Genomic DNA, 25,968 nt, shown 5'->3' with positions numbered 1-25,968 from the left:
CAAATAGATAAAATAAAACGTTTTATTTTATCTAAAGAATTAAACTTTATTTTGCAAATAGGTAGGTACTTATTAAACTTTTATTGGTTATATATAACCAATAAAATAAACATCTTACATTTCTTGCAAATTCATTAGTACCTGTTAACCTCCATCACTCCGACACTGGCAACCTTATTTAGGGATTAGTAACCCTCACAACTATTGTATTCTATTCTGCTCCAACCTTTATACCTGGTGGTCATACTCAATTTAAAATTGTTTTCCTATATACTTCTGTAAACTTGTTGACAAATATCTGTTTTTCATTGAGTCACCCGTATCAACAGTTTAGGGATTTGCATACATAATTTATTGTTTTATTACTCTCTCATACATAAAAATACACTATATACCGAGACAAGGTCCAACAGGATCGTAATTACCAATAAGACAAGACGATTTTTAACACATTCCTTCGAAAAAAAGGACGTCAAATTAACACGTACAAATTGGACAAAATCATTCTTAAATAGATTATTTTATGATAAAAAAAAATACATAAATGTAATGGTTCAAAAGCATATTAACAGTCAGTCAAACGAATAAAATATTTCTATGATATCTCAATTAAAAACTTTATCTTTGCCTTCGATTTCGTCTCTATTATAAAACTTAGTAAAATATAAAAAATTCAATAAACTTTTACTGATAAATGAATGAATCACCATAAAAACTCCGATAAAAGCGACATCGAAAGAAAGTGACAGCATCTGAAACCTCGCGACTCTCGTATGGTCAGTTTTTTCTCTCGTCCAGACCCTTATTTTTACATTATCCTGACAAATAAGACAGATTATTTGTTGGAATCGCCCTTCCAATTGATTTACATCGATGACCGACACTTTGTTAGAGCCCTTTTTGTTACACACCGAGGGCAATTTTTTATTTCCCTACAAATAGAGTGTCACTAACAATTTTATCAATCGGAATCTATAGAAAATAGCGAGAAAAAATAGCAAATGATGGCACAGTGCGATAACTTATGGGATTTTAGTATGTGGGATTGTTAAATAAAAATACCAAATGCTATTAAGTTGAATTATCAATTCACCAAAATATTTTTCAACTATAAAATGATGAAGCAAGTTTTTTTGCTTTAAAATAGTTCTGTATAATTCTCAATTTTCAATTATTCAGTAAATTTTGAAATTAATACATAAATAATAAATACCTCTTCAACAGGCTTACATTTACTTACACGAAATATAGAGATTACCAAATAATACTGGAATATAAAAGATATTTTCAATATAAAAAAATGACAAAAAAATTGATTAACGCGGTCTCACTAATTAACGATTCCTTTGGAAAAGGTTTATTTCCAGAGTTCCTTAAAACAGCCACTATTATTTACACCCTTTATAAGGGTGGTAAAAGATCTAATGTCTGCAACTATAGACCTATTAGTCTTACTGCCGGTCCTATCCAAAATTATTGAGAGCCTTACAAAATCCCGACTTTCTCGTTAAAAACATTTTATCACAAAGTAAGTTCGGCTCTTTATCTAATAAATGCACCAGCGATGCGATGTTTTCTGTACTACATGAGGTCTATCAAGCAATAAGCAATAATCTTTACACTGCCACTGTTTTTTGTGACTATGCCAAAGCTTTTGGTTGTGTAAATCACGACATTTTTATAAAAAAACTAAATTTTTAAGGAATTCGAGGTATTTCTTTAAATTGGTTCCAATCTTACTTAAGGAATAGAAAACAACCAGTTAGAGCAAATGATACTGACTCTAGTCGTCAAAAAAACATTGTATGTGGAGTACCACAAGGTTCAATACTGGATCCTATACTTTTTCTTATCTATATAAATGACATTACTAACTTAAAAATCTTTTCTTTTTGCTGATGATATCAGTATTATAACAATTTGTTATAAGTTGACAGAGTGGATTTTTTCCCATCAACCAATACATCTTTCTGGACTTAATTTCTAATTCCTCCTATTTTTCTTAATATGAAGTTTCCAACGTATCTTGGAATCTAATGTCATACCCAAATATTTTGCCGTATTTGGTTTCTATTTATACTAACTGGGATATGTTGTTCTCTTTTGTTAGTAAAATTGACATGAACATATTTTGTTTCATTTAATTTGATACGCCATCGCCTGGTCCAGATGTTAATTTGTTCAACAGAGTTCTGTAGCATGGTTGCTGCGTACTCGTGGTTTTGTCCGACTGCTATTGTCTGCAAATGTTGCAATTGTGTTACGTTCTAATGATGGAATATCGCTGGTATAGAGCAGGTATAGCACTGGCACTGGCACTAGACACTTCCTTGTGGTACTCCAGCTTCAACTTCTCTTAATTCTCTTCATTCTACTTCTGCCTCTAGTTGGTCAACGGTTTTTAATATAACTGAGAGGTTAATCTTCTCTTCAAGGTCTATCTGGAAACTTTTCCAGTCAGTATTTTTGTTAACAAGTCTAGGGGGGCTTTCTTTTTTGATAACAGTGTCACTAATTTTGAGAATAATTGGAGAATGGTCCGAGTTCATATCCAATGCCTCTTCTATCTCTATTTAATTTGTTGAAATATTTCTGACTAGAAAGAAGTCAATAAAGTCTGGAATTTTATTTGTGTCAGTAGGCCAAAACACAGATAGGACTTGACAGGGAGATTTTGTATATTGAGAATGATTTCCGAAGTGGAAATCAAAACGTCAAAATAAACTTAATTGTAAACTTTAGTTGTGGCTTATTCCCAATAAAAATAGTAATTGTACTGATAAGTAACTGTCACGTAAAGCAAAAACAAATAATTTGAGAATATATAAGATAAGTTTATGATCTATTTTATTGTTACAATTATGAGTGTAATTTAATAAGAAGCAAACTGCAAAAATACTTAAGCAAATACCTTCGTCGCAATATTTCAAAGCCATTACGTTTTCATGACAGCGCGAGCTTCTTCTCAGAGATAACGCCGAAACGTACTCACCGAAAACTTTCTACTTTCTCTAATCCCTGCTCCGGAACAGACTCCCGAATCAACACATTAAAAGCAATTAATGAGAGCCTCGCGAAGAAATCCCCGAGGATCACGCGAGTTATGTTTGTATTTAAATTTGTTGTAATCGGAGAAAACGTCCTGAATTTTTGCTCTTTTGCTCGTTGCGCCCGGTTAATCCCGCCACTCAATGACCCGTCCCGGAACGTGACCTCTCGCCCTCCTGAACTTACCAGCAGGAGACGATGCCGATGTGAAGAGACTTACTTTATTGGATACTTAAAAGAACTCGCCCTTGTTAACTTTTTAATGGATTTTTCGTAATAGACGCTTAATTTGTTTAACGGCAGATACAGTTTTCTTATATTTTATGTAATACATATTTTAATTAACAAGTGTAGTTTAAGTAATTAAAAAGAATCAATTTTGTCCTGCGCTATATTCTCATATAGAGATGATTGTGGACGACCAGGCAATATCTGCGAAATGGGATACTGGAAGATCAAACTTAACATTAGGTAAAAAACATCGCATCGCAACATGGAGTGTTAGGGGGCTGCTACAGCCAGGTAAATTGTATACAGATTGAACGAATTTAAAACGGAACATACAATTTAATATATGTCTGTTTGAACTGCATTTGAAATAGTGGACCAATATAAAACTTGGACAAAAATAAATCCATACCTGGTGATAGACATTGTATAAAATATCGTTCAACTATCTGTCTCCTTTAAAGGAAAGAGGAGCTTGCCTAATAGTCGGAGAGATAGAGCCGAAATTTTGAACTGATCAGTAATATGACATTTCTCTATTGGAATATATTCATTGTAACTGGGTTAAGACTTTGTCTTACAGGCGGACGCCCCTCGTGGTACAGGGGGTGGCTATACAGGGATGAAGTTGTAATTTTTTTCGGAAAAATTAACGATCGATAATATGGCTGAAAATTTGCCCAGAGTAAGATCTTGGTATAACTAGACGAAATCCCAAAGGGCGGACGCGAGAGTTAATACATAAGGGGTGGCGGACAGAGATGAAATTGCAATTTTTTGGGGAAAAATTAACGATAAGTAATATGTCCGCCATTTTCATGGCTCATTATTTAGCCCCTAAAAACTCTAAATCCAAAAGAGCGGACAGCTGGGTTGGTACAGAGAGCCATAAAACGGGGTCAAATGTACCACTTGCCTGCGCATTTTAGGTCTCGGTAACAATTTTCAAACTGATTTTATTATGATATTTTTATACCGATTGATTTGAAAATTTGTGTGCTCACTTCTGTTACTATTCTGAAAAGCGTCAAGTAGAGTTTTCCTCAAAATTTTCCAAAAAAATTTCCGTAAATGAAAATTTTCGTAATTTTTTGAGGTAAAATCTAATTTGTAGAATTCTTTCGATTTTCTGTCAGTTGACAGACTGACATACCATGAATTTTTCCAAAAATTTTCAAACGATTTTTCCGATAAGAAAAAAAAATTTAGAAAAAAAATTTCGTCATTTTTCTTACTCTCACTGATGTCATCACATTCATCATCTTCGTCACTTTCACTTTCAATAATATCACATTCATTATCTGCTTCAATTTCAATCACTACTCGAATTGATTCTGGCATCTGAGGTCCACTAAACCATTTGAATTTATATGTTTCATCTTCAGACTCCCAACCATGTTCTTCAAAAATCAATTCTGTTGGTACTTTTTTATGAGCATTTGTCCAAATATTTGAAATATAATGGGCTCCCAGTAGATGTTGGTGTAATTCATCTTGACATGGTGGTAAGCTTGAAGCATCGAAATTTTTTAGTTTTTTTTTAAAAAGGCTCGTTCATATCATGCAACTTATACTGCCGATTAAATAGTGAAAATCTGACATCGTTTACTTTTCTTTTTGGAAGTGTTCTCATCAGTCCTGTTCCATATAAGTGACATATGAAAGTTTCTAAGGTTTCAAAAACTTCATTACAATCGAAGTCAGTTTCACCAAGTTGGATAAAAGCATTTTGATACTTATTACATTTAGCGCATGCGTCTAGAATTACTGATCTAAATGGAACGCGCATCATTATTATTTTAATATTTTAAAATAATAATGATGCAAAATTAATGTCCAAACAGAATTTGTAAAATTATAATTAACTAATGAAAAAAAAATTCAATCAATTTGAAAGTTAAAAAAAATATTGAAAATATCTAAGTACAAAGTAAATTTCAAAACTTAAAAAATTGATAATTGCACTATTAAATTGATTTTTATTAATAATTATTTGTAAAATGTTAAAGGAATTCTACAAATTGAATTTTACCTATTGATAAATAGAAATAATATATTTTGTATTTGATTATTAATGTAATAATACATCAAATTTTTCTTATATCTGAACAACCATTATTTATGCAATATAAATTTAAAAACCTTTTTATTGCAATAAAAAATAAGTAAAATTACTATTTGTTATACCAAAAATATTTAATAGTTAACATTATAAAATTACTTTAATTTAATAAAATATCAAATATCAAACATTTATTCAATTAAAAATTAATTCGTAAAATATTTATATTTAAGAAAAAAATGTGATTTGTAAAGTAAATATGACTTTAGTTTGAAAAAAAAAAACATTATCATAATATCATTTTAAAACTACAAAATATTCTATAAAAGATTCAGACGATGACGTAGAGTTTAATCAAATGTTTTAGAAAAGTTTTTCTAATTATTTTTTCTTATCGTAAAAATCGTTTGAAAATTTTTGGAAAAAAATCATGGTATAACTTACAGAAAATCGAAAGGATTCTATAAATTAGATTTTACCTCAAAAATTTACGAAAATTTTCATTTACGGAAATTTTTTTGGAAAATTTTGAGAAAAACTCTACTTGACGCTTCTCAGAATAGTAACAGAAGTGAGCACACAAATTTTCAAATCAATCGGTATAAAAATATCATAATAAAATCAGTTCGAAAATTGTTACCGAGACCTAAAATGCGCAGGCAAGTGGTACATTTGACCCCGTTTTATGGCTCTCTGTACCAACCCAGCTGTCCGCCCTTTTGGATTTTGAGTTTTTAGGGGCTATCGTTAATTTTTCCCAAAAAAATTGCAATTTCACCCGTCCGCCACCCCTTATGTATCCACTCTCGCGTCCGCCCTTTGGGATTTTGTCTGGTTATACCAAGATCTTACTCTGGGCAAATTTTCAGCCATATTATCGATCGTTAATTTTTCTGAAAAAAATTACAACTTCATCCCTGTATAGCCACCCCCTGTACCACGAGGGGCGTCCGCCTGTAAGGCAAAGTCTTAACCCAGTTACAATGAATATATTCCAATAGAGAAATGTCATATTACTGATCAGTTCAAAATTTCGGCTCTATCTCTTGGACTATAAGGAAGCGATAAGTGGTTTGACAGCATAATAACTGCTTGTGTAGTCTAGTTTTCACAGTGATTCTAGGCAACCTATTTGGGTGGAATTTTGACTTGTTCTTGAATGAATTCAGAATCCAGCAGCTCGCTGAAGTATTTGATTTTTATAATATAATTATTTGACAACCTTTTGTTGGCCAACCACCTAGAGCGGAGTTGAGCCGAAATACATTGATTTCGTATGTTCCGTTTTAAATTCGTTCAATCTGTATATTAGAAAATGAACTGATTAAGGAGAAAATAGATATCTGTGGGATATCTGAGACACACTGGGAAGGCCAAATACATTGGAAGGCCACAAAGTTTTCATGTTAGGAGCTAAAAAATTAGGAAAAAAATGCGTAGCAATATTAATTCATAAACGTTGGCAAAATATGTACATGAATACCTTCCAGTAAATGATCGAATAATCAAAATAAGTCTAAACGCTAAACCAGCCAAAATGCATATTATACAGGTATATATGCCAACATCTGAAGAGGCAGAAGATACAGTAGTAGAAACATACCACATGATACATAAAACCATCTCTACCATTCCTAAAAAAGAAATAATGATGATAATAGGAGATTAGAATGCAAAAATAGGAAAAACTAAAATGGATGACCGTTTGAAAGGACCGATAGGTGAGCATGGCTTAGGTGAGCGACATAAATGAGGTGAACGGCTCCTTCAATTTGCAATCAATATGGATCTTAGTATAGTAAACACAATGTTTAAACATCATCTGCGAAAATGATCAACATGGTCTTCGTCTGGAGGACGATAGAAGAACCAAATGGATTATATTCTTGTCACTAAACGATGAAGGAGCTTAATAATCAAGGTGAAAACAAAACCAGCTGTAGACTGTGGTTCCGACCACAAAATGTTACAAACAGAATTTCGCATTAAGTTATACAGTAAAAAAATCACAAATAAAAGACAAAAACTGATTCCAAAGCACCCGGAGAAGTTTAGACAAGCATAAGCAGAAGCTGGCCTACCAATGACTATCGGAGACCCTGACAAAATGTAGTAATACACAAAGAAATGAATCACTGAGCCATCAACAATACTACTACCAAAGACAAAATAGCTAGGAAAAAACATTGGATGACTGAAGAGACGCTCAAGTTTGTAGAAGGAAGACGAAAACGAAGAAACGGCACATCAAATTCAAAACAAAAGGATATAGAGATATGCACTATAAATACAAATATAAAACACTTGTGCAAAAGGGACAACAATAATTATATTAAAAATAAAAACATATGTGTATAACTAGAGGAATATGCTGACCGCCAGGAAAGTTGTGAAAGAGAAAACAAATTGTTAAAGAAGAGGTAAAAGATGAGAAAAACAGTATCTTAAAAGAAAAGTATGGAACAAATGACCATTTGCATACCATAAAGAACACAGGATGCACGGTGAACCAGACAAATCATGGACTGGAGACCCAAAAACTATGAAAGAAGGCAACGACGACCATTGACTGACGGCGATGGATCAACGGCGTGAAAGGAGTAGTGGAAACGGGTTACAAACGGCCCAGTATATACAACAATGGAAGAAACTGAGGGAATTCGTTGATTAACTTGATACATGGTCACAGTGTGCACCACAGACAGGCGAAACAGCTTTACAGCCAAATAAGTCGGGGATGCACGTTCTTCCGCCAACATAAACTTTGGTTTTTCCGATAGCACTCTTTCGCTCCCTCTTACCATCTTTCTCTTTCTCACACAACTATGAAGACTGACCTGTCTTTTCCCTCAAAACCTAGATTTATGATATGTTAATATTCTCTTCCTTGTATAAACACTTGCTTCTCGTGACGTTTAACGTGTTAATACTCTCCTCCCTGTATATGTTTTTGTTACTGTTATATTTTTTGTAGCACTCCCATCGTAACAATAAAAAGATTGAAGACGAGTGCACGAGGTCGAATTAGATTTTAACCGAAAACCTTTTGTTTCAATATAAAACAAGGAGTAAAAAGTCTTAGCATGACCGAAAAAAGTAAATACAACTGTTGGAAATAAAATGTCAGTGGCCCCCAATGATTTATGAAGCCATAACGACAAGAGTGCACCTTTAGTTGAAAACCGAGTCGTTCAAAGTGGTCATTAAGATATGGCCGCGATAGGAAGTGGCCGTGTGGACCGGAAATACGGACCTGAACGCCGTGAAGATTCACTATCAGATATTTCGGGTCGCTAATAGCATTTTAAAACACCTGTCCCTTAACTACTCCGTCGTTGTTACGACAAACCTGTTCCGTCGCTGTACTTTTTAATTAAAAAAAATTGAACGTTGTCGGTACTGTCTCTAGTTCTTAAGCGTCAAAGGGAAGTAAGTTTTCTTAATTTTTACTAGTCATCATCATCGTCGCTGTGTAATTCGATTGAATTATCGCTTACACTCCCGCGTATTATCATATTTTGAGGTGAATTGATCATCTTCTCTGTTTTGGTTACAGTTTATTGTGCGTCCGGTTTCAAATAGATAGAGTCGTTCGACTTACTCATTGGTCATTAAATCTGTAAGAGTCGTCGCCTGCGATGACGACCAATACCCCCTGAATTTGATGGGACAAAGGCTCGATATTCACCAGACAGCTTTCTATTTGGGTGTTTTTCAGGGTCAGAAATCGAGCCCGCCTATTGATACCACTTACAGGGAAAATTGGAAACACACATAGAAAAACTCTCGTACACACCTATAAATCATTTATTCGACCCGTTATGGAGTATAAGTCCAACTTATATTTACTTCTGAAAGATTATCAGAAGAAAAAACTGATCTTTGCTGAGCGATGGATCGTGCGTAGTGTATGCAGGAAACCCTGAGACTTCTCATCCCGTGAAATCCATAACACCGCAAATGTTGCCACAATCATCGAGACAATCAAAACTCCTAACAGGAACTTTACTATCAAAACTATCAGCGGCCCCCAGTCTATCACCCAAGAAACATTAAAAATTTCCCTTTCTTATCTAGATCACGTAAGAACCCAGAGACCACAAGGGAAAAAACTTTATATTTCGTCCATTCTAATGCAGCCTTGCATTAGGCATCGAACTCCCGGGCGAGGAGATTGGTTTTTTTGTGGTGTCCCAATACTCAATGATACCTGTCTGTCCCCAGAGAAAATAGCCGCAGCTATTTTCTTACCTGAACTGACAGAGATTGAAGTATCTATCGAACGCAACGTGTCCGCCAAAGCAAGCCATCAATAAGATATGTCACGGTTAAAAAGTAAAAAGAAAAAACGAGATGAGGATCTTCAAGAATATTGGGTAGATATTGCCAGGTTAGTGCGATATATTGATTCAACAGCTCATGCGCATATGATGGCTATTCAAACATTTATTTACGGTCTTCTTGATCAGGAAATGCAGAGAATACTGCGATTAATTCACCACAAGACGCTGATTAATGTCTTATCCGCCTCCCTCGGACTGTAAAAGAGGAAGATAAAGCTAAATTTGATCAGCTTGTTAATCTGATAAAAAACATTGCATACAAGAAAACGAAGACTACAAGATGCTGGAATTGTGGTGAAATAAGACACGTATGAATTCGATGTAAGTACCCTAAGTACAACACAAATAAAAAAACAGACCAGCAGTTTAAGAATCCAGAGGGTCAGATAGCCAGGTGGATTGAACGACTCAAAGAGTACGATTTCAAGATTCAGCGTCGGGCCGGAGTTAGCCACAGGAATTAGCCTTGATGGCCGTACCGTAGGAAATAGCATTGCTAAGAAAAACGGTGGTCAACACGGAATGTACGCCTACTAATATTGGAGCAGAACAGGAGAAAGATCCAAAATTAAAGAAAAATAGAAAATGGAAAGAAGAAAATCATCAACCGTCTTGGCAAAAAATATCAAGTCTATGCTTAGTAGTTAAAACGCATTGGAGCAAGTGGGACTCCTTTATCATGGAAGACGGCTTGCTTAAACTGTGCTTGAGTTCTGGAAAATGATGATGTTTTCAAGAAGATTGGTTTTACCAGCTCTTGCTACGTCCCTGATTGAGGCGTTTGGAGGCAATATACGGTTGTTTTGACAGTACGAGAATTTTCACTGATTTTTAGAAACATTTCGAAGCATGAGACCTATTTCAAAATATAAAACACTTATTCTGAAAGCAAGATTAGGATACATGACAGTATTTATTAAACACGAACAATGAATGTTTGTAAGATAATATCGAAGACTTATTCCAAAACGAAGGTTGAAATTACCCCAGAAAATAAAAAGAAAGACATATATTCAGATCCAATCGTACTTTTGACTGTTAAGCAAGAAAGTGGGAAAGGTATGACTGGTTGACTAGCTCCAACAATTTTACCAATAGTTAAAATACAATGACATAAAGTATACGAGGAACAAATACAAGGGTTATACGAAAAGTTAAGGAGATTTGAACTGAATTAGTAGAAAATCATAATAAACTAATTATTCGAAGATAAAAAATAAAAATGTAATTTTAGTAAGGTTACAATTTATTTATTTTCCTCCATGTTTTATCAGTTTGATTACAATATAGTCTTCTCCTGTCATTTTGTCTTTTGTATTTCGTTTGTAATGTCATTTATAAAGATTAGGAAAAGTAGAGGACCTAGTACTGAACCTTATGGTGCTCCACATACAATGCTGTTGTGACTAGAGTCAGTATCAATTGCTCTAACTAGTTTTTTCCTATTCCCCAAATAAGATTGGAACCAATTCAAGGAAATACCTCGAATTCCGTAGAAATTTAGATTTTTTATCAAAATGTCATGATTTACACAATCAAAAGCCTATGCCTTTGGCATAGTCAAAAACAACAGTTGCAGTATAGAGATTATTGTTTAGTACTTGATAGACCCCATGTAGTACAGAAAACATAACAGCGCTGGTACATTTATTAGATAAAAAGCCGAACTGACTTTGTGATAAAATGTTCTTTTCAACGAGAAAGGACATTTTATGTCTATATTTATGTGTATATTTATATTAAAGAAAAATTCGACATTTTTCACCACCCTTATGACGAGGAATAATAATGGCGGTCTTTAGACACCCTGGAAATATACCTTTTGCAAATGAATCGTTAATTAGTGACACCATGATTTCCAAAACATTTTTTGTGAGATTTAAGAAAATTTTTATGGAAAGTCCATCAGTACTACAGGAAAATTTACATTTGATACTGCTGATTGTTTGGATCAGTTCAGATTTATTAACTGGTCTTATAAATAATTAATTCGATATCTTTTTAAATTGAGGAGATAGAAAATAGGATCTTGTTGTAGCAAAATAGTTGTTGTTATATTTTTACTCACATTAACGAAGCATTCATTTAGATTTTCCGGGTTTGGTAGAGAAAATGTTTGAGCTATGTTAGTTTTATTTCTAAGATCGTTTATTATGGACCAAGTTTCTCTTGAAACATTTTTAGAGCTTCCCAGTCGATTCTGATGGTACATTTTTTTAACTGTTTTGATAAGTTATAGATAGGTTCCTCTGTACTTGGAGATATATTCAGTGACAAAGACGTTGGTAGTAAATTTCTTGATTTACAGTAGTCAATTCATATTCTTGGCTAATATGCGGATACCTTTGGTAGTTCAGTTGGGTTTTCGAGTTATTTAGGATTAAGTAGAAGTAGAAGTGTTCCTTCCATATATCTTTTATCTGTCGTGAGTTCATATTCTTTTATCTCCTTTGTATTGTTCATTCCACTTGCTATGCCCATGACGTGTTATATTCGATTCTAATTTTTTTATAGATTATTTTAAAATTATTAACCATTCTTGGGCTTTTATATTTCTTTTGCCATATTCACATATTTCTATTTTTTTTTAAATCGCTTCTACTTTGTTTCTTGAAATTTTGTAATTTGTTTTATCTTGTATTTTTGATTTGATACATTTTAGTCCTTTTCTATTCTTTGTAAAAATTTTAAAACAGAACATATATTATCTCTTCTGTCTGTCTGTATCAGATACAAAATAAAGTACATTGAAATAACTACATGCAAGATCGTCACAATCAATAAAAGTTTTGATAATAATTTGAATTGCCGTTCGTTGATCAAAACGACAAATAAACCTAAATTTAAAGTAAAATTGTGGATCATTCCCAATAAAAATAGTAAACTGCTTCTTCAGTTTAAAAATAGTAAACTTTATAATGATTATCGTTATAGTAATCAATATCGGCACTATATAAACTAGATGTTGTTACATCTAGACCTTTAATAAATTATTTCTAGTTAATAATTGAATAGTAAAAGATTTTTCGTCGGTGACTTTAACCTTCAACAGGTTGCACAAGGGTAGTATTTGAATATAAGCTGGAATCCTCGATAAATATATTAGCAATAAATCCAGCGGTTAGTGCTTAATTAAAATGGAAAACAAATGATTATGGAAATCAAAAGCACTAGCGCCATTGAGAATGCTAAACGTTAGGTATAAAATTTGAAAAATTTCAATGTATGCTAAATATAAAATTATACCAGCGCTTAAGCTAATAATTTCTCACCTTTTTATGTGCATAATCATTAAGGTGTTACATTACAGTAGCTGTGTATTTTATAGGCTGGAATCTACAATTACTTGCGATTGTTGTGTACGACAGGAAAGAACGGTAGTACAGTCAAAGTGTAGTACAGTTATAATTGGAAAGAAGTTAAACGATCGTTCATCTTTTTGATTCACAAAGTTTCTTTGAGAGTAGAAGATAAAGTTTTTGTTCTTATTTTTCCTCTATTTATTTCAACCAATTAGACAATTTTTCAAATGCTTTGTTATCTTTCCTTTGTTCGTTCTCTTAACCCTTTAACGCTCTCTGGTAGCTATATATACCACAAGCTATTACGGCTTATTTTGTCATCAGAGTTGCGGTAAAAACAATTCTTATAGGCGCAGTCGATACACTGAATGCTTGCTTGTAGGTATTACCGAAAACCTGTATACGGCGTGGCAACCACGTGCTTTTCATAAAACTGGTATCATAAGCTACCAGCGTGCTTTTCTGGAATAGTCTATATAAAAAATCGTTCAATTTTATTTTTGTTTTTTGTACACATGTCATTCGAAATAAAATACTTAGACAAAAATTAAAGGTAAGTGTCAGGTGTACTTTTTTCATTATTTTTAACTAGCAGATAATTCTTTAAATGTACTGGAATAGTTATTGCAGGAATTAATATATTTTATAATAATTCTAACCACAAAATTCATTGTTTTTATTTATTCCGGCGTAAATTAATTTTTATTTCATAGTTTTGAAACTTATGCCAGTTATTAAACAATATAATGGCAACAAATTTCTATAAAAATCTTGTTATTAGATTCTTCTTCTCATGGCGCCGTCTCTTTTCGAAGGTTGGCGATCCAAATGGCAATTGTAGTTGTCAGATTAGCGCAACGAAAATTTTTAAAAATTTTGAGGATTGTACCAAATAAAAGGTTATTTTTTCACATACTAAACCAAAAAAATTTCGAGGTCGTAGTTTATGCACAATACTAATATTTTCACGGATACATTAAAGCAACGTTTATAATTTAATTGCTAGACTAGGTTCTACAAGGCTTTAAACTAGTTATTAGGTTTATTTGTTATTACAATTTTTCCAGTACATTATTTACGTTGTTTTAGATGTCTCAAAACCGACCGCTTACAGAAGCTGAACTCCAGTATATAGCGAACTATCTAAGTGATGAAGAGTATATTGTCTTTCTGAATTTGATGTCGATGAGGATGCGGATGACAATTTCTCCGAGACAAGCTCAATTTCCAGAACTCCGTCACAGTCCTCGATTACTAGTGTCGACAGCCAGCCGACATGTTTCAGTACTTCAGTACAGCACTTGGAAAGTGTGCTTTATTGTACTCTTACAAGAAAGACAAATCATTTTAGCAAAAACAAAGATTTTAATGATTTGGATCACGATCCTGACTGATCCAGATGATGGATTTGGTTTCAAACACAACAAGTTTGCTAGGTTATTTCCTAAAAATATTTTCTCTGATGAAGAAGACGAGGATGAACAACTTTACCATTACCTTAAGCAGCAAATTCCTTAACTCCTGCCGATGAAGACAAAAAATATGAACAAGCTTCTGCTCCTATTTTGTGGGTCCAAGAAAAACGTCCCAAATCTCCTTTTTAAATCATTTGATTTTACTGAGTCTTCAAACGTCAATGTTGACATTAATTCGAGTAAGACAATTGACTTCTTCAGAGTTTTCTTTAGTAAGAGTATCTGTCAAACAATTTCCAAAGAATTGAACCTCTACGATACCCAGAAGAATTCGGAACTTTTTATGAATATAAGAGAATTCGATGGTTTCTTAGGATTACTTATAGTCACGAGGTTCCACAGCCTGTCAACAATAAGGTTATACTTATTGCAATTAGCAATGAAAACCTCCATGGTGAACGTGTGACTAAAGTATATACATTAAAAAGGTTCCTGAAAGTCTTGATACTTTTGCATCTAAACAATAATGAAAATATGCCCCAACCGAAAACTAAAGAGTTTGATAGGCTCTACAAACTTAGACCACTCATAAACCATTGAGAGACCTTTCAAAATACTTTTACGCCATATAGACACCTGTCTATTGATGAAAGCATGTGTGCTTTCAAAGGGCGTACATAAAAAAAAAACAGTACATGTTAATGAAACCAACAAAAAATTACTTTGATAATTTTTTCACCACAATACCACTGATGCAGAATCTACTGAAAAAGAAAACTTTTGCTTGTGGTACTGTAAGACAAACAAGAAAATATTTTCCAAAACAAATATTGTATGTTGATATAGAGATTCCCCAAAATCAGTCATATTCGGTTAGTTCTGGGGAAATATCTGTGTATAAGTGGAAAGATAGAGAAGTAAAATGTGTTAGTGCTGTCAGAAATCTACATAATTTTCAAGAAAAAAATTAGGTTTTAATAAAAAATAAAACCGGAAATATAGATCAAGTACCATATCCTCAGGCAATAGCCGAAATCAAGTTAGGTAAAAATATTTTACTACCTTTTAGACACCGCAATGGTAAGAAGCTATATTTTATATAAGGAGACTCTGACAAATAAATAATTTAAGCCTATGCTAAGCCTATGACTGCATTACAGTTCCGCAATGAACAAGCTATAACCTTATTGTTGTAAAAACAACCATAATACTAACGAAATCTTGACAGTAGAAGGCCAGCAGATCGAAAGAATAAAAAAGTACACTTACCTAGGAACACTTATAACAGAAAATAATGACTACACTACAGAAATCAAAGTCAGAATCGAAAAAGCTCGTTCTAATTTTATGAAAATGAAAAAGGACCTATGTGGCAAAGATTTAACATTAGCTCTTAAAGTACGCCTAACAAAATGTTACTTATACAGTGTACTATACTATGGAGTGGAATAATGGACGTTAAATCTAGACACAATGAGACGACTTAACGCCTTTGAAATGTGGACATATAGAAGAATTATGAGGGTTTCCTGGGTACTGAGTAGAATAGGTAAAGAGAAGGAAGTTGAACTTACAATTAAAGAAAGAAAGCTACTGTATCTTGGACATGTGATGCGGGGCGAGAAGTATGGCATCCTGCAAGGAAAGATAGATGGCAGAAGAAGCATCGGAAGAAGACTAATTTCATGGCTCAAGAACCTGAGAGCATGGTTTGGATGCAGCTCAAAACAACTTTTTAGAGCTACTGCCTCAAAAATTAAAATAGCTATGATGATTGCCAACCTCCGTAGCGGATATGGTACCTGAAGAAGAAGAATGAACAAGCTGATAATTTGATCAGCACTTTTAATTTCAGAAAAAAGTGTGGATCTCCATCAAACTCAACTTTGAATACTTACCGACCAAAGGAACATATAGGCACAGTGCTCTTTGAGCTTCATCTAAAAAGAAATAAACGGGAAGCAGTTTGATTTGTGAAGTTTGTAACGTTGCTTTATGCAAAGACTGCTTTGTACCCCACCATAGTACATAGATGGAAAGTAATCAGATAATACATTTAAAATATTCCTGAATTTAGTTTTTTTTATATTTTATAAATAAATATTTTTTTTATAAATTTTTATAATTGTTTTTACCGGTCATTGCCCAGTAACTATTAGTTGTTTGTCTAAATGCACACTGGTAGCTATATCTATCACCCTTTCCAGCCCTTCTGGCAAAGAAAATTTTTTTTGTCTTGTTTGAAAATATTTTTTCTCTTGTTAATGATGCTTCATGACTTACTTTTACTATTGAAAAGTATATTTTTACAAAAAAAATAGGTCTACCCGTAAGGGTTAATATAAAGATTTATTTATTGTTTCATTGGCTAGAAAATATTTACAAATGCCAGAGTAAAGGCAACCTAGGTTCTACTTTACTAATTCTAATTGATTGCGTTTTGTATATCTTAATCTATAAATTTTTTATCGATATGAATCAATTAACGCTTCGAGCTCTTAGTATCAATACGTAAATTGCGAAGTCTACGCATGTTTTAAAGACTTTAAAAAAGCATTGGACAAGGTGCAACATCAAAAATTATTTAAGATACTGAAAGAATCTAGTATTGATGACAAAGATTTACGCCTAATTAAAAATTTATATTTACAGCAAAGAGCAACTGTACTAGTAGACAACAAAACCTCACAAGAATTCACGATAAAACGGGGAGTGAGTTAGGGCTGCATTTTATCACCGACGTTGTTCAATACTTACTCGGAAATGCTGTTCAGGGAAGCTATTGATAGTTTAAGGAAAGGTATAAATATCAATGGTGAAATCATAAGCAATTTAAGATATGCGGACGATACGGTTTTGATTGCTGATAATGCGGAGGATCAGCAAACATTAATAGACCATGTAGTAGAAGCCTGTGACAGATACGGCATGAAATTAAACTGTAAGAAAACCAAAATTCTTGTAGTAAGTAAAAACTACGTAATACAGCACCAATTCACAGCTAATAATGAACCGTTGAAAATAATCGACAAGATTACATACCTTCGATGCAGCCTAAATAAGGAATGGGACCACTCACAGAAACTAAGATGTCGTATAGAAAATGCAAGAGCTATCTTCAATCGCCTCAGGAAGATTTTATGTAATATGCACTTGGACATTGATATAAGAACACGAGTCTTGAGATGCTATGTATTTTCTTCCCTTTTATATGGAGTCGAAGCCTGGACCTTGACGGAGGCAACTTCCAAACGATTAGAAGCCTTCGAAATGTGGTGCTACCGCCGCATGCTCAGAATTTCCGTTATCCATCATGTTACAAACAACACCGTGATCCAACGTATGAATAAAGATCTGAAAATTATACGTATCGTAAAAATAAGAAAGATGACTAATTTTACAAGGCAAAATAGAAGGCAAAAGATCTCAAGGGCGCGGAAGGACATCGTGATTGAGGAACATCAGACACTGGGCAGGAATGACTACCATACATCTATTTAGAGCAGCTGCCAACAAAGTTGTATGGATCAACGTAATTGCCAACATCCACAGAGAATAGGCACCCAAAAGAAGAAGAAGCAATATTTTATGACCGCCTAGCTAAAGACAAAAGAAAAGTTTCTTATATTCAATTAGGTTAGGTTAGGTTAGGTTAGACTATGGTCAAGACACCTACACCATCGTATATTCAGACGATCTGGCAATCCTAATAAAAACTAGTATGACTAACGATATTGAAGATAAGCTGAAAAGTTGTTACAGAAAAGTCAACAAGTGGATGATAGAGAATAACCTAGAGTTGGCTAGTACCAAAACAGATAAAGTAGTATTAAAGGGACCAAGACAGAGATCGAATCTGAGTTTTGATTTAAGTGGTAGTATTATAGAGCCTGGTAACTGTGCTAAATATTTGGGTGTTCACCTTGATACGGGTTTAAGATGCACGAAACACCTGATAGATGTAGTTCAGAAGGCTGAACAGACAAGATTATGCCAAATATAGGCAGGCCAAATACCTATAAAAGGAAAATGTATCTCCAGATGGTACAATCGACCATCCTATATGTAGCATTTCGAGAAGTTTCTTTACAGAAGAATCCTAAGAATATCTTACATAGACCGAGTCACGAGTCATAAAGAAGTCTTGCCAAGACTTTCAAAAGAAACAGAACTAGATAATGAAAGAAAGATACGAAAACTACAATACCTTCGCCACATGATGAGAGATCAGCACAAAATATCAGCTTCTGCAAAATAGCATACAGAGAAAGATTTTAGGAAAACGTAGCGTCGGAAAGCGAATATTTTAATTGCTCGTCTAACAAGCTTTTTAGAGCAGCAGTGAACAGAGTTAAAACAATCATGATGATCATCAACCTTCCAAAGAAAACGACATCTTAACAAGAAAAAGATCGAAAGTATGTCCGGAAAGAAAAAAGAACATAAAATAATAATTATGAATTTTAAAATTTAGAAAATCACTCTGTATGCAATTAGTCCTCTATTTGAAAGAGGAAGATTCGATATTATTACATGGTTTTAGTTAAAATTCCCAGGTGTAAATACGATGGGATCGTAAAGTGAATAAAATATGGTCGTGTCGACCTTGGCCACCAAATTACTCCGAATTTTTAATAAGAAGGAAGCTAATTCAGAACACGACTTTGTACTTAATATTCCTCTACCTACGTTAGCAGTTTCGTATCCAATGCTAATAAAAACAAATAAAAATATCTTTTGTCTCTTCGGTACTATCAAGGAATATCGAAAAGACAATAGAACATTTATATAAGGAAATAGACGTGTTTTAGCTATTTTATTTATAATATATGTAGAGGAAGTAGCCGTAAGTAGTAAAAAACGTTAATGGCATCCTTGCAAATGTTTTTGTAATGCTTTTTGCAATAATTGTGTAATATTAGATTAAATTAAAAATAGCAAAATACTTAGAAAAATATATAAAATTTTTTGTACGGTAATAACAGAAGATAAACCGTGTAAGTAATTTAACTTGTTTACTAAAACGGCGTAAAAATAAAACCAATTATTTTATAAATGCGTTAAAATATCAATTAAATCCACCAATACTCGATTTGGAAATGTATACAACGGTCTTTATTCTAGACTCTTCAATGCAAAAAAATTATAAATTCACATATTTTCTTCTCGAAGAAGACCGTTCCAAAATTTGTGTCTCTGCATGTCACATATCTTAAACTTAAGGTCACTATTAATCAAGAAAACCTAAAAAGAACCCGTAACAAAGATATTTTGCCAAAGGGTACAGGAGTATCGAAGGTATTTTTAAAGAGGAGGATGTCAATGTGACTTAATTATATTTAAAAAGTGTTCTGCTTCTTCTTCTTCTTTGGCTTTTTCCCATTATGAGGTCGCCGTTTTTGTCCTCCACAGCACTCCATTATCCCAACAACCTTCTATGAGGTATCTATCTATCATAGCATTTCCTATGTACATCTTCCATCTTAAAGCAGGTATTCCTTCTCCGTCTTTTCCCCTATGGGGCCTAGTCCAATATTCTTTTTGGCTATCTGCGCTCTGGCATTATTTCTACATAATCATACTACTACAGGGCGCTGTTTTCCAACTTTTTTATAATTGAGCATACTATTTCCATTCCGTTCCATATTTTCTCTATTCTGAAAAGGAAAAAGTCTTTTTAAAGTTATACATAATGTAGAGGACCAGTATAATGCCCAATCCTTGTGTAACTTCTTTTTTGATTTTGAATTACTGCTCAATGATGTTTTAGCTGATTGAGTGTGTATCTTGGTGAGCACTGACTTGTACTTGATGAGTTACAAACTATCTATATTAAGAGCTATATGAGGGTTCCTGGATTTTATAGGACGATCAAGTCTCATAGATGTGTAGGTGAATATATCAGGATAACAGAAATTTTATTTTTCAAAGGGTTAATTCCCGGGAGTTTTCTGTATATCTAGTTAAAAAACTTCGAAGTAAAACACTTCTGTAGTAAGCGGTATATTTAATTTAAATTAAATATAAAAATTCAAATAGATTAGAAGTTCAAAAATTTTTGGTCATCAAAATGGCCAGAATCTATTATTATACCAATTTTAAAATCAAACAATTCAAAAAGTAATCCAAATTTATATCGACCAATATCTTTGATATATACAATGAGTAAATTACTGGAAACAAATTGTAAATAAAAGGTTTTTATCGACTCATGAGAATTCTAACTTAATTATTTCAAATTAAAGTGGTTTCCGTAGACTTTCTACAAAAGACAATATTCTAGCATTAGAAAATGACGTAATTGAAGCTTTTGTTGTAAATAAAAATGTATCGCAATGTTTTTTGCCATCAAAGGAGCATATGATACCCCTTGGAAACACCTAATATCAATCACAATCGAACATTTCAACATAAAACTAATGGTATGCTATCACCAAAAACAAAACTAGGGAATGGTATTCCGCAAGGTTCAGTACACTTTTTTAATAGCAATAAATGATATATTAGCCAATATAAACTCAGCATTGAAAGGTCTTTTATACGCAGACGACCTTGTTATCTATGCGAGAAGTCATAATATGAGATACATCACGAACATGCTATAAACGTTTTTACATCAACTAGAGAAATGATCGCAAATGTAAAAGTTTTGGGAATTACATTTAATCAACATCTAAATTAACAACTTGGCAATCGTATGCAAAGCAAGACTAAATGTCCTTGAATCGTTACCTAAAAAAACTGGTGAGCAGATGCACAAACTATTCTCGCCCTCTAGACAATACTAATCAGATCTAAATTAAACTATGGTGCGATAGGATATTCATCGGCTTTTGAGTCTTCCCTTAAAATTTGAGATACAATCCACAATACTGCACTATGCATCTTAGGAGCTTTCAGAACCGGACCAATGAAAAGTATGTATTGCGAAACAGCTGAACCATCACTATTGCAGAAGAATAAACTTATAGTTAACCTCGCAATTAAATCAAATGCAAATCCTAACAACCACACCTTCAGATATGATCTTCTTCTTCTTAAAGTGCCCTCTCCTCAATGGAGGTTGGCTACTACAATTTTAAAATCTTCTCTATCTTCAGCTGTTCTTATTAGCTGTTCAAAATTTAGCCCTGTCCATAGTCAGATATGATCACCTTAATCAATTATTAACATTTTTCTCCAATAAACTACGTCTACACATATCTTTCTATCAACGAATCAGAATGATCATCAGAATTCTCATCTCTCATCTCTTAACACCACGTTACCTCCTTGCTCTCCCGCTAGTTTTGAATCTACTGCAAAATGGACATTGTGAGTACCTAAAATAATATCTAACTTATTATTATATTATAATCTGCAAAACTTGTTATTAAACTATACAATTTATCTCAAATATATACAGATGCTTTAAAATTAACAGATGGCGTGGGAGCAGCAGTTATATCTTCTAATAGGTGCCAAGAATATAAGATGCCAATACACTACATTATCCTTAATGCAGAGTTATATGAGCATCATTTTGACGGATTCACTAAACTAATTACAATCCATAGGAAAAATATACTCAGAGAATCACATTTTAGAAAGAAAGAAATCAAACAAAATCTAATAGATATTTAAAATTTTAATAGGGAGGTAATCTTCATTTGGATCCCATTATATATTGAAATTCGATGTAATAAAGAAGCAGATACGTGTTCACGTGAAGCCGTCAACTCAGCTGACTCTATGATCGTGAAATATGTGATAACTAATCATTTTTCCAGTGTTAGCACATTATGGATTATAAGTGAGTGGCAAAACCGATAACCATTTTTAGTGTCCAATCTTCGGAATATTAAACCGAATATTAAACCTTGGAGATGTTTTCCCACCAAATCCAGCGATTAAGTGAGAATAACCCGTCATAGGTTTAGGTTTAGATTAGATTATACACATAAATTTTTAATCACAAAAGAATCCGAACCGATCTGCTTCTCGCTAATAATCTTCGGGTTGATACGAATTTCTTAATAAAAAAACGTCTTCGAACTAGTCAGTCCATCTTCAGTTAACTTTTGCAGCACTTGCGTAAATAACCACCAAACCAAACAGTGGTTGGGTTTACATAGTTAAAACCATACTTATAAGTAATAAATTATACGGCAGTAAGCCGATGAGATTGAATTACCAACCGGAAACAACATAAGTCCCTACTCAAAAAAATTGTTTTTACATCCAAACTGTTGTGATGGACGAAGCCAACTCGATTATGTGTTGACTTATCTGAATTTTAGATGCGAAAACTAAGAAATCTTCGAGTTTCGACTCTTTGTTAATTTTACTTTAAAAAATGACACTGACACTTGACAGACTGCTTTACCACAATATGCAACCAGGGAGAACTTTCCGGTGGTACACTTGGATGGATGCAGGATCAACCTTGATTAATCTATAAAAGTAACTATAAAAAAGCTATTGCAAATTTTACTGTGAATGTATGCTTATTTAACCTATTTTAAAAGAACTGATGATGTGTATATATTTGTATATGAAATGTCTTCTTTAATCAATGATGAAGTAGCAAGTAATTTGTTTTATTCTCCAAATTTAGACCGACAACTCTCAAGTAACCTAGTGAACTACACATTTTATCTAAATTGATTGTTTATATATATATATATATATATATATATATATATATATATATATATATATATAAAAAATGTGCACTCGTAAGTGAATGGGATGTTATCGGTCTGGATATATAAATATATATCGGTTAAACGGTCATATACCTTAAAGATATATATATATATATATATATATATATATATATATATATATATATATATATATATATATATATATATATATATATATATATATATATATATATATATAGGGTGGTCCTAAAGTAATTGTACAAACAGAAACCATAGATTCTGCACTTTAAAATATTACGATTTAAGCCAACTTGCTTTAATAAAATGTTAATATTAAGAAAGATACAGGGTGTTAAAGTGGAAATTTAAAATTCTATTTTTCGCTATAACTTTTACGTTTGTAAATATTTTTAAACAAAAATTTATAATTGGACGCTTTTAAGTAGGATAAATTATAATTTTATACATAAATTAATGTTACTGATAGATGGCGCCACATATGCCACAGGTGTGGCATAGACTTGCGCTTAACTTTTTTGCTCTTAAAGTTACCTCTATTTGTGTTAAAAAATATTAAACATACATTATTTTTACAAAGAAAAGGTATACTTTTTAGTAACCTCAAAATTTAACCGTTTTCGAGATAATCGCATTTTATAAGTCAGCTGCCTCATAATTCTTAGTTGTGATATTTGTGCGGTAAAGCACTCAATACCTGTAGGTAAGCATAATTCATAGTTTATTCTTATTAAAACAACTCAAAGATGATAATGTAACATTACAAAATTTTTGTTATGGCTGCTAAATGTCTTATTGGAGAAAATATTCTTCATCTTCTTCTTTAGGTGCCGTATCCGTATTCAGACGCTGGCCGTCATCATGTATACAATTTCCCTTTTCTATCGCTTCTTAAATTTCTATACCTACTGGCGTTGTATTACTTTTTCCCTATTGTAAAATGCTGAAAAACCAAAATATATGGTTTATGTAAGATGGTACACCACCACATTCTAGAGAGAAGGCGTTGAGAACATAGTTAAATATACCTTTTCTGAACGTTGGATTGGACGTGGCAGTCTTATTCCTTGGCAATGTGGTGAGATATTGATATAATTATTTAATCTATAAAAAAACCCAAAATAATACTTATTATTCATTACGTAAATTGTTGTTTACCCATTTTTATTATGACAAATGGAAACTAAAGCACAGGTATGAAATAACACACGTGTCTTGTTTCATAATACTTTTGCTACAAATCTTACCTTAAAGACTCAGCACTTTTACAAAAACATCATCGTTGGCCTAATAACCGATATTGTTATAAATATAGTAAACAAACAGGCAATTTAGTTCAGCATAATATTAGTTCGTTAGTTCATAATATTATCATCATTATCATAATAGTCCATTTGTTCGATATGTAATTATAGTTACTCGTAAGCTTATATGAGTGTATATAAGTAACCAATGAATGAGATACATCACAGTTTAATACATTATTTAACCTTTGCGACATAATATACTATGAGATTTGGATATAGATTCGTCCATTATACATTATAGCCACCACGTAGCCCAGAATTTAATCCGCTTGATTTTGGTGTATGGGGCGTATTAAAACAACGTGTCTATAAGAATGCCATAAACATTTGCAACCAAATATGGAAAGAAATAAATACTGCAACAGTTTCTTTAGAACCAATGATGCTATTTAATATGAGATGATTTTTATGGAATATATTGACAAATGAATTAATGAAAATGGTAGACATATCGAACACTTACTTTAACAAAAAGTTTAGTAATTTAGTTTAACTATTTCTTAATTTGGTTTGTAAACAAAATGTTTTGATTACGACTTTAATTTAACATAAAATATAAAATGTTTGATGTAAAATCCTATTATTCTGTTTTTTGTCATATCCTATTATTAATTATCCTGCTCATATATTTATTTTATTTAATATTTCGTTAACTATTAACTTTAGTTATTGGTATTTTATACCAAAATTTAGATTTATTAATGTTTTTGTCTATTTTTCCTTCGTTGCCTGGGGTAATTGCCTTAACTCAGAAATATGCAGCTGATTTGTAAAATGCGATTATCTGGAAAACTATTGAGTTTAAAAGTTATTAACAGGTATACCTTTTTTTGTTGAAATAATGTATCTTTAATATTTTGTATCACAAATACAGTTCACTCAAAGAGCAAAAAAGTTAAGTGCAAATTTATGCCACATATGTGGCATATGTGGCGCCCTCTATTCGCTACATCAAAGTGTGCATCAAATTATAATTTCTCATATTTAAAAGTACCCAGTTGTAAATTTTTATGCATAAATGTTTACAAACATGAAAGTTATAGCCAAAAATAAAATTTTTTATTTGCACTTTAACACCCTGTATCTTTCTTAATATCAACATTTTATTAAAGCAATTTAGCTTAAATCGTAATATTTTAAAGTGTAGAATCTACTGTTTCTTTTTGTACAATTACTTAAGGACCACCCTGTATATATATATATATATATATATATATATATATATATATATATATATATATATATATATATATATATATATATATATATATATATATATATTATAAAACTGAGGCTAAGTTTAATACTATTACAGGAATTAATTTTAAACTCATTAGTCTTCCAGGTTGAAACGCGTCGATTATCATTGCGATTAGCTTTTGACATTCTCTTCGATGTCTTGTTCAGGGCTCGCGAGGTCTCAGTCTCTTTAGCCCTCAGGCACTACTAAACTGATCACTAATCTAAGTATTACTGGTGCTGGGAATAGATAACGGGTCATTTATACCGTCAAAGGTGACGTGGCTTGGATAGAGTTTAGCGTGGGGGTCATCTTGAGGATTCATATCTTGAGGTACATATTCATTATTTATATCTA

The sequence above is a fragment of the Diabrotica undecimpunctata genome, chromosome 1, assembly GCF_040954645.1.
Source record: "Diabrotica undecimpunctata isolate CICGRU chromosome 1, icDiaUnde3, whole genome shotgun sequence".
NCBI classification, from domain to species: Eukaryota; Metazoa; Arthropoda; class Insecta; order Coleoptera; family Chrysomelidae; genus Diabrotica; species Diabrotica undecimpunctata.
Note: the sequence above shows the minus strand (reverse complement) of the source record.